General features: G+C 47.9%; 1 pseudogene; it reads right to left on the bottom strand.

Annotated features, from left to right (window-relative positions):
• Positions 1-6,195: 6,195 nt before the first annotated feature.
• LOC130490341 (olfactory receptor 4N2-like) lies at positions 6,196-11,451 on the bottom strand (annotated as a pseudogene).
• Positions 11,452-11,649: the final 198 nt, after the last annotated feature.

Genomic DNA, 11,649 nt, shown 5'->3' on the forward strand with positions numbered 1-11,649 from the left:
GCCTGAGGAGGGCGGGGTTTGGGGAGGGGAGGGACTTCAATGCCATAGAGTCCAATTGCCAAAGCAGCAATTTTCTCCAGGGGAACTGATCTCTGTTGGCTGGAAATCAGTTGTAATAGCAGATCTCCAGCTAGTACCTGGAGGTTGGCAACCCTAAACCCATGCATAAAAGGCCTAAGCCTCTATTAAAAGGGACAGGACACTTTTCTCCTAGTTTTAGCTCATGGTTTTATCCCACTGATTTTTTTTTTTAAATCCCACCCTTCCTTCTCATAACTCAAGGCAGCATCTTTTGCTCACGACAACCCTGACAGGATGTCCAGGCCGAGAGAGAGTGACCATCCTAACGCTTATGGAGAGATTTGAACCCGGATTTCACACTACCCTGGCTGGTTTGTACCTGGCATTATTCTTGGGGGGGGGGGGGGGAAGGCACACAGCAGCAAACAAAGATGTTGAGGTCATGCTGAGTGTCACTGCCTCTGGGTATCACAATCCTGGCCGGACTGGGAATCCCTCATCCTGGTTTTCTTCTCCACCTGACCTTCTTCTGCCACCCTCTCCAATTATCCGTCTCTGGCCCGGCTTGGCTTTGCTATACAGAGAGCCGTCTGGGAACCAATGGGCACGCCAGGAAGTGGCATGATCACCCCAGAGGCTTGGGTTACAGCTCTGGGAGCCAGTCACCTTGGCTGCCCTGGGGTGGAAACAGGAGCCAGGGAATCTTTGCCAACGTTCATCCCAGGCATGCCTGTCTCCTTCAGACAGCACCGTCAGACACCCAGAAATATCTCACGTGCTGTTAGAGAAAGGTTTCTGAATGGCTGTAAGCCTCAAGAGCTAAAGGGAGACTCCATGTTTAGAGGCAGTATACCACTGAATGCAACAATGAACTCCTGGGAGTTTAATAGGGTTGCCAACCTCCAGTTGGTGGCTTAGGGTTATCAATCTCCAGGTACTAGCTGGAGATCTCCTGCTATTACAACTGATCTTCAGCTGATAGAGATCAGTTCACCTGGGGAAAATAGCTGATTTGGCTATTGGACTCTATGGCATTGAAGTCCCTCCCCAAACCCTGCCCTCCTCAGGCTCCGCCCAGAAAACCTCCTGCCTGTGGCAAAGAGGGACCTGGCAACCCTATGGTGGCTGGAGATCTCCCACTATTACAACTGATCTCCAGGCGAGAGAGATCAGTTCCCCTGCAGAAAAATGGCTGCTTTGGCAATTAGACGCTACGGCATTGAAGACCCTCCCCTCTCCAAATCTCACCCTCCTCAGGCTCCACCCCCACAATTTCCAGGAATTTCTCAACCCTGAGTTGGCAACCCTACCTACTATGGATGCTCATATCTTGAATATTCCCCCCTTACATATCTTAATTACTTCAGCTATGCCTTTATAACTTCCTATAAAGGTAAAGGTCCCCTGTGCAAGCACCAGGTCATTCCTGACCCATGGGGTGACGTAACATCCTGGCGTTTTTTGTTTACGGGGTTGTTTGCCAGCGCCTTCCCCAGTCATCTTCCCTTTACCCCCAGCAAGCTGGGTACTCATTTTACCGACCTCGGAAGGATGGAAGGCTGAGTCAACCTTGAGCCGGCTACCTGAAACCGACTTCCGTTGGGATCGAACTCAGGTTGTGAGCAGAGCTTGGACTGCAGTACTGCAGCTTACCACTCTGTGCCACGGGGCTCCTATAACTTCCTATGGTACCCGCCTTTTCATCCTGCATTGAGTTTTACAATTTTGCCTGTCTAGCAACAGCAGGGATTGTTTAACACCTATTCTGAGGGGACTGATAACCTCCACCTTTCTGGCGTGCATATAAATGTGCCTGATAGATTTATACTGACTCAAGAAGTCATAGCTGGAACAAAACTTGTTAGCCTTTAAGGTACCACGGGATTCCTGTTTTATTCAATGGCACCCCAGGAAGGAAGTATTTACGCAGTCTTTAGCTGTGAAATTCTTGCTGACTTGTGTTTTGAAAGATCAGCAGGCAGTATACCTATGAAGTCACTCCTCATTTTCTGAGCTGTTGAATTGTTGCATTATTATTTGACTTGCAGATGAGCTCTTGCAAAGGAGTGGCTTGCCTGAATAAATTTGGAGGGGAGAGGCGCTTTTGATAAATAACTCCAGGAGGAAAACTGGTTGCCTGTTTTTTACAACCGTGTCCTGTGACATTGGCCATTTATTCAGGGGAGGTTTTGCCTTGGATTTGCCACTCTCTAGAAGCACAATTTCCCCATCCAGATTCTCAGAACTTAACAATAAGCCCCCATGCAGAGTTTTGAGAATTTAGATCGGGAAAATGTGCATCTAGAGAGGGGCAAATCCAATGCAAAACCTCCGATGAATAAATGGCCTGTATGTAGGTGAAGTACCAGGAATGTGGGGTCCCAAAGGGGCTGGAACGGCACCTTTATAATGGAACAGGATAGTAATCCAGGTTTTTACTTGGTAATCACTTGTTTTCACAACATCGTTTTATAGCTTGTCATCTACCTTCTGTATCGTTTATAGCGTTCTTGATTTTAGTTAGTTTGCATTATTGTCGAATTCTGTAATGCTGGTCCCACATTCATTGGTTGTTTTATGCTGTTGGATGGCACTGTTTCATTTCCCGTAATCTGCCTTGCACCTCAGAAGGAAAGGCAGGAGTCTAAATGCAGTAAACAAAACCAAGCCTGCTCAGAAGTCACAGGTTGTGATGGACAGGTTGGGTCCTGCCTCTCCCTAAAAGCGGGCCAGTGGCGAGGGAGATCGTGGAAAACAGCGGTTAGTTCAGTTGGGAGGGAGTCTGGTCCAGGGAAGCCGAGGAGAAGAACAGTTTAATGCTGACTGGCAAAAGGTCAAATTGTAACGGAGAAAGCCAAATGTCTGAACAGGGAAATCATTCAAAAGTTCAGCTGAAAAGTAACCTCTATCTAATCTACTCCAATGTTGTGTTTATGCCAGAAATAGAACTTAACCCCTTCTTTGTTTAATGCTGTGGGCTGGTTATCTCGGGGAAAGACACACACACACACACACACACACACACACACACACACACATTAAGATCTTCGTGTCGGAGGAGAGTGTTACGGTTACCGTGAACTGCCAAAAAAACAACAACAAATCAGTGGGTTCTAGATCAAATCAAGCCTGAACTGACCCTAGAAGCTAAAATGACTAAACTGAGGCTGTCGTATTTTGGTCACGTCATGAGAAGACAAGAGGCACTGGAAAAAAACAGCCATGCTAGGAAAAGTTGAGGGCAGCAGGAAAAGAGGAAGACCCAACAAGAGATGGGTTGACTCAAAAAGGAAGCCACAGCCCTCAGTTTGCAAGATCTGAGCAAGGCTGTCAAAGATAGGACATTTTGGAGGACTTTGATTCATAGGGTCGCCATGAGTCGGAAGTGACTTGACGGCACTTAACACACACATATAGATACAGATGGATATGAATGCCTGGACCTGGATGGCGCAGCCTAGCCCAATCTTGTCAGATCTCGGAAGCTAAGCTGGGTCAGCCCTGGTTAGTATTTGTGTGGGAGACCACCAAGGAATACCAGGGTCATGATGCGGAGGCAGGCAATGGCAAACCACCTCCGAACGTCTCTTGCCTTGAAAACCCCAGAAGGGGCCATCATGAGTCAGTTGCGACTTGACTGCACTTTACATACACGCACGGATATGAAGAAATGGTGGCAGCATGTGAACATTTGTGTCCCCAGACCCAATAGTTCTGTGCAGTGTCTGAGTGAGGGGTAGGGTTGGCAGGTCCCTCTTCGCCACTGGCGGGAAGAAGAAGAAGAGTTGGTTTTTATATGCCGACTTTCTCTACCACTTAAGGGAGACTCAAACCGGCTTACAATTCCCTTCCCCTCCCAACAACAGACACCCTGTGAGGTAGGTGGGGCTGAGAGAGCTCTAACAGAGCTGTAACTTGCCCAAGGTCACCCAGCTGGCTTCGTGTGGAGGAGTGGGGAAACAAATCCAGTTCACCAGATTAGCCTCCGTCATACAGTCCAATTGCCCAAGCGGCCATTTTCTCCAGGGGAACTGATCTCTATTGGCTGGAGATCAGTTGTAATAGCAGAAGATCTCCAGCTAGTACCTGGAGGTTGGCAACCCGAGTGTGGGGTGATTATTGAAAGGGACTGGGTTTGCCTGTCTGGTAGTGTCTTTGAGTGACAGAGAGGAACTGGGGTCTCAATACTTTTTCAAAGAGGCAAGGTGGGTAGCAAACTGTGACTCCCTGACATACCAGTAACCCTGAACCTGTGGGACAGAGGGTGTGGAGGGCGGTAGGCATCCTGAGGAGAAAAGGCTTATCCCACAGGTCATTCAATGGGGCCTAGCCCCAAGAAAGCCCTTTCATGATTTCAGTTTATTATTCAGGGAGGAGGTGTTCAATCCTTTCTTGCTGTGAACACACATGAAGCTGCCTTCTACTGAATCAGACCCTTGGTCCATCCAAGTCAGTATTGTCTACTCAGACCGGCAGCAGCTCTCTAGGGTCTCAGGCAGGGGTCTTTCACATCACCTGCTTGCCCAGTCCCTTTAACCGGAGATGCCGGGGATTGAAACTGGGACCTTCGGCATGCCAAGCAGATGCTCTACCACTGAGCCCGGCCCCTCCCATTTTCTTCATGAACATTGCATCCCCTCCACACACCCACACTGGTGCACCTGTGGGCAAATAGCACGAAAAGAAAAGGGTTAATTCACCCGCATGACTCACTTCTGAAATCTTCAAAGCAAACATTGCTATTTAGCATTTTACGAAATATAGGAGAGCCTAAGGATTTCCTATGTCATGTTCGCATTAACCGGACTGCGGATAAAGCGAAAAGAAATATATAGGGACTCTTGAAAACTTTCAGCGTGTAAAATTTCACTTTCCTAATTTATGGTCTTTACTGCCCTCTAGTGCCGGATATATGTCATGCCTCTTCAACTCCACCACGGATTTTTAGTCAATATCACTGCTTATGAGTTTTTTTTTATTTAAATCAAATTTAACAACGGCATATTCCATATCTTTCTTTCATCAATCTTGGAAATCTTCTGTCTTTCATAAATCTTCAAAACTAATTTGTGGCAAGACAAGAGTCGTATTCCAGAGTCTTTGAAACACATGCTGGGATTTCTTTTTGATTCAAATCTTGCTGATTGGTTGAAAACATAATTGATTCATAACATGATGGAGGCCCTGATCTAGATAGCCCTGGCTAGCCTGATCTAGGGTTGTGCATATCGATAAACCCGAACCGACAATAAACCCGAAATTAGCCATTTTGGCAATATTCAGGTTTACCGAATATCATAACCTGGGAATAAAGCCGGATAGCAGATCTCTAGGTATTCGACTTTTTTCGGCTTTCCCCAATGGATTTTTTTAAAATGAGCTCTAGGGGAGGCATTTTTGGAGGTAGAGTTCCCAAATTTTCAGGGTAGTTTCAAGGGACTATCCTTGCATGAACCCCAAAGTTTGCTGAAGATTGGGTCAGGTCCCGAAGTGTCACCCCCTCCTCCATAGAGAAGCATTGTAAAGTGTAAAGAGCATAATACAAATCTCTTCTTGGCAGAAAGGAGGGGTAGGAAGAAAACGATAAAGTTCCATGGAACTTTTTAGGGTACGAGTTAGTTTCCCCTTCCATACCAGATTCACAGCTGAACTCTGTGAGCTAATTAACAGGTCAATTGGCAGTTTCTGCCAGTCCTCGGCAACACTGAACTTCAGAACCTGAAAACTGATGGACAGCTTGGCTCGCAAATGCCTGGAGAATGGGGCTGACCCCTTCGCTGGCCCATAAAATCGGACCCCCTGTCCCAAAGCTCACCAAAGTTTGGTGACCATCTAAGGAGAGTCCTTGCAGCCATGCTGCAAAGTTGGTGACTCTACCTCCAAAAAGGCTCCCACAGAAGCTTTGGAAAAAATCCCCATAGACTATATTGGGTGGCCCTATTTTTTTCAGCAAACTCAGAAATAAGCGAATACCCATATTTACCGGTATGGGTATTCGGCTTATTCCGGGTTTACTGGAAAAAATCAGGCCCAATAAACCCGAACCCGAAATTTACCGGGTTTTTTGTTTGTTTGTTTTTGCACAATCCTAGTTGCAGCATTAATACAGATTGTGAAGTCCTTGGGCACAGAGTTACGTCCCCATTTTCCACACTCACCCAGCTGCCTCTGACATCACTCCCTGCCCCAGATCTTATTTTTGGTGATCATCTTCTGTATAGCAAGCTTGATTTCATTGTTCCTCAAGGTATAAACCATGGGGTTCATAAGAGGGAAGACCACAGTGTGGAAGATGGCCACCACCTTGTCGAGTGGGAAGTCCTGGAACGGGCGGCAGTACATGTAGATGGCGGGGGCAAACATGATGAAGACGATGATGATGTGGGTGACGCAGGTGGAGGCTGTCTTGCTCTTCCCCTTGGTGGAGCCGGACCTCACCTTGGCAAGCAGGGCTCCGTAGGAGAGGAGGAGGATGAAGCACATCAGAGTGGCCAAGCCGCTGTTGAAGAATATGACTAACTCCATGGTGTAGGTGTCCGTGCACGCCAGCACTCCAGCTTGATGATCTGGTTGATGTCGCAGAAGAAATTGTCCAGCCTGTTGGGTCTACAGAAGGGAAGGTGGACGATGGGGACGATCTGGATCAAGGAGTGCATCAAGCCGAGAAGCCAGACAGTCGCGACAAGACTCCAGCAGACGCCTTTGCTCACAACGTTGCCGTAACGCAAAGGGTGGCAGATAGCCACGTCAAAGGCCATGCCGATGAGGAGGAGGAACTTGGCAGCTCCCAGCCAGTGGAGGAAGAAGATCTGGACCATGCAGCCCCAGTAGGAGATGGCTTTCCAGCGTGAGTACAAGTTGGCCAACATTTTGGGCGGTGTGATGGAGCAGTAGCAGAGATCAAAGAACATCAAGTTGCCGAGGAAGAAAAACATGGGGGAGCTGAGGCGGGAGTTGCTCTAGATGGTCACAATGATGAGGATGTTCACGGGCAGGATGAGGGTGTCGATGAAGAGGAAGAGGAAGAAGAGGCAGAGCTGGATCTCCCTTGTCTGCGACAGGCCCAGCAGCACAAACTCTTTCACCGTTGTTGTGCAGTTTCCCCCGCTTCATCTCACTGGGCGCATCTCCTGTACACATGAACACATGAACCTGAATCAGACCCTTGGTCCATCAAAGCCAGTATTGTCTACTCAGACTGGCAGCGGCTCTCCAAGGTCTCAGGCAGAGGTCTTTCTCATCACCTACCTGCCTAGTCCCTTTAACTGGAGATGCTGCAGATTGAACCTGGGACCTTCTGCATGCCAAGCAGATGCTCTACCACTGAGCCATGGCCCCTCTCCATGGCTCTCCAGGGTCTCAGGCAGAGGTCTTTCTCATCACCTACCTGCCTAGTCCCTTTAACTGGAGATGCTGCGGATTGAACCTGGGACCTTCTGCATGATGAGCCGATGCTCTAACACTGAGCCACAGCCTCTCCATGGCTCTCCAGGGTCTCAGGAAGAGGTCTTTCACATCACCTACCTGCCTAGTCCCTGTAACTGGAGATGCTCGGGATTGAACTTGGGACCTTCTGCATGACGAGCAGATGCTCTGCCACTGAGCCACAGCCTCTCCATGGCTCTCCAGGGTCTCAGGCAGAGGTCTTTCACATCACCTACTTGCCTAGTCCCTTTAACTGGAGATGCCGGGGATTGAACCTGGTACCTTCTGCATGCCAAGCAGAGACTCTACCACTGAGCCACCTGAATGGTCCATGCATAGCAAACGTCTAGACACATGAACACACATGAAGCTGCCAGGCTTCATGTGGAGGATTGGGGAAACCAACCCGGTCCTCCAGATTAGGGTCCACCACACTTAACCACTACACTAGCAGGAAAATAGAGAGAGCAAGCTCATGTGGGAAAGCTCAGTGTTTGCTTCCTGCCTGGGCTTCTGCAGAGACCAAGCAGCCTGGAGGCATCTGCACCCTCACTATGACAGGAAAAGCTTTGCTGGCTGAAATTCTCTGGGTTACAGACCCTGCCCCGAAATGTGGTCATGGCTGCCAACTTGGAAGGCTTTAAGAGGGGAGTGGACATGTTCATGGAGGAGAGGGGTATTCCTGGCTACTAGTCAAAATGGATACTAGTCATGATGCAGACCTATTCTCTCCAGGATCAGAGGAGCATGCCTGTTATATGAGGTGCTGTGGAACACTTGCAGGATGCTGCTGCAGTCGTCTTGTTTGTGGGCTTCCTGGAGGCACCTGGCTGGCCACCGTGTGAGCAGACTGCTGGACTTGATGGGTCTTGGTCTGATCCAGCTGATCCTTATGTTCTTATGGAGGAGAGGGCTATCCATGGCTGCTGGTCAAAGTAAATACTAGCCATTATGCACATCTATTCTCTCCAGGATCAGATGAGCATGCCGAATATATGAGGTGCTGTGGAACACAGGCAGGATAATGCTGCTGCTGCCTTCTTGTTTGGGGGCTTCCTGGAGGCACCTGATTGGCCTCTGTGTGAACAGACTGCTGGACTTGATGGACCATGGTCTGATCCAGCATGGCCTTTCTTATGTTCTTAAGCTGAACCAATCGACATGGTGCCTTCAAAAGTGGTTAGATCTGTTCAGGGAAGAGAAGCCTAATTGCTGCTATTAGTGTGGTGTAGTGGGTAAGAGTGGTGATTTGGAGCAATGGACTCTAATCTGGAGAACCGGGTTCAATTCTCCACTCCTCCACATGAAGCTTAAAAACCCTACAGGGTTGCCATAAGTCAGCTGTGACTTGATGGCACACACACACACAGTTATAATAGCTAAAAGGATCCTCCATGTTCAGAGGCAGTGTACCTCTGAATACCAGTTGATGGGGGGGGGCAACAGTGTGTGGAGGGTTCCTATCTTCATGTTTTATACGTAGTCACAGTATCTTGGACTAAGACCCAGGCTCACATTCCTGTTCCTCTCTCCTCCATTTTATTCTAACAACAATATCTTAGCCACCTGGGTGGCCCTTGTGAGGGCAGAAAGGTAAAAGATGAATTTTGTAAAATAAATAAAATAAACCCTACGAGGTAGGTCAGGATGAAAATCTGTGACTGTTCCAAAGTAACGCAGCAGGTTTTTCATGGCAGAGTGGGGGATCTGAACTTGGTTCGCCCAGATCCTAGTCTGATACTCCAACTGCTCAAGCAGTTTCTTCATTCCTGCCTTGCTGAGATGTCTGTGTAACAGGAATATTACAGGCATACCATATGTTGCCTTTTTCTCCCAAGGAAGGATTGGTTAGCTTGAAATGTCTGAAGCCATGTGAATGAACCAGACAAACCCAGGAAGAAGGAGGCGATGAAGGAAGGTTTTCAAAAACGTTTGTTCTCGAATGGGTTTCCACCTTCCGCTACTTGGGCATTGTCTTCAGTTACAACCTATCTTGGTCTGCCCATCTGGACCATGTGAAGAAGACAGCAAGATCCACCACTGTAATGGTAGAGAGGTTTTTTCAAACCAAGGGGGACAAGCACATCCCATCTGCCATTGATGTCTTCAACGCGAAGGTGGTTTCCCAGATTCTGTATGGAGCAGACATTTGGATTCCCGGTGTGGATGAGAGACTAGATTGCCTTCTGAACAATTTTCTCAGGAGAATTACTGGAACCCCGAGGTGTGTTGCTGGGCCTGCCCTCCATATGGAATTGGCCCAACCCTCGCTTGAGGCACGTGCGTGGAGGAGAGCAATTAAGCTTAGGTTTAAGTTGCCTGACGACAATCTCCCGTCCCAGGTGGGGTTTCTCCATCTTATTCTTAAGGACCCGGCCCCCAACCCCTGGCTGAATCTGTTAGCGGAAAAACTAAAAGTACTGGGACTCTAAATCTCTGCTCCCTCTGACAACCTGGTTCCATCTTATTTAGTGGCAATCTTGAAGAGATTGAAGGAGTTAGATTGGGCCAGTATGGTTGGGAGGGCCAGACGTACTTGCTCCCGTCTGGTCTTGGGACTCCCCCCACCAGAGAAGCTTCCAGAGTTCCACTTTACGGTTTCAATCTTCTCATATCATCGGGCTCTCCTTTTAGCTTGTTTAAATGCCTTTCCATCCATGGTCATGTTGGGCAGATATACCGGGATACCTTTTCCGGACTGTCTCTGCCCATGTAACATGAGCGAAATTGAAACGTTGGACCATCTGATGCTCCGCTGTCCTCGCTGGTCTCAAGATAGAGATGCTCTTATTGCTCCAGTCCTCACCAGCTTGAACCTCCTTCTACATGTCTGGGTGTTACCTTTTTTGCTTGGCGACTCAACTAATGGTGCAGCCACATCGAATGTTGCCTGCTTTTTGGCCAGAGCGGCTGCTCTTAAGAAGAAAGAACTCTCAAAGCCTGCCTCTGGCAATTTTTAATCAGTTCGTTCCACCCCCAGTTTATTTTAGTTAGGATTTTTACTTATTGGACTGACATCTAATTTTTAGCATTGTTAACTTAAGATTGTATTATCCTTATTATGTTTACTATGTATTATGTTTCCTATCCTCCCTCGTCTTCTCCTCCCTTCCTTTCCTCTTCCCTTAAAGACTGCTGTCATAGACCTAATAATAAATTATTATTTTAAAACCTTTGTTTAGTCAGGCATCCTGCTGGCTACCAGGCAAACTTGACAAGGTAGAGTCAGAAGACAAGGAACAAAGACACATGAAACGATTGACATTGGAAGACGAGATAAGTCAACTTACCCTTCAGCACCTTGCTGGGAAAAGAGATCCCAGTCCGAGTCAGCCCCAGTTTTTCATGTTTCCCAGTACTAAATTACCTCTGGTGTCCCCATGAGAAGTTACACAATGATGGACCAGACCTGCTCCAAGGTTGGTCCTGGAAGCAAGCCCAACCCAGCGCTTGGGGAGCTTGTTAAAACAAAAGAAAAAGAGTTGTCATTGAGTGTTCAAGCGGTGGGGGCATTCTCCAGGAAGAAGCAGTAGAATGTGGTGTCCAATTGACAAGCAGTGGGCGAGACTGTCTATGCAGGCTGGTGTTCTTTTTTGCCATTTTAGGGCAGAAAGTTGAGGCTACCATTCCAGTTTAAAATCACGTGCACACTTATGGGCCGTGAAGTTGCAAGCAATTTATGGCGATCCCAGAGAGGGGCTTTCAAGGCCAGTGAGAAGCAGAGGTGGTTTGCCATTGCCTTCCTCTGCAGAGTCTTCCTCGGTGGTCTCCCATCCAAGTATTGACCCTGCTTAGCTTTTGGTATCTGACAAAATTGGGTTATACCATGCTGCCTTCCCTCCAATTTTAAATTACATGGTTAGGATTACAGCTCAAAATCAGACAGAATCAATTCATTCTGTGTACTTACATTTTGCCATAAGTCTTCAAACTGGTACAGTCATAGGCCATTTATGCAGGGCTGTTTCTCTTGTGATCACCCTACCGATTGCCCCAGTGCTTCATTTTCCGCACATTTTGCCCATGTTTTCCGGATGCTGTTTTAGCAAGAATCCAGAAAACGCGGGCAAAATGTGCAGAAACCCGCAGGGAGAGCGAGGCAACCTCTGAGGGTCGGGAAAGCCATGCATAATCAAAACAAAGTACCAGCAGGGATGACTGCAGGGAAATAGCTCAGCATAAATGGCCATACCTGACATGAAT

This window comes from Euleptes europaea, chromosome 18 (genome assembly GCF_029931775.1).
Source record: "Euleptes europaea isolate rEulEur1 chromosome 18, rEulEur1.hap1, whole genome shotgun sequence".
NCBI lineage: Eukaryota > Metazoa > Chordata > Lepidosauria > Squamata > Sphaerodactylidae > Euleptes > Euleptes europaea.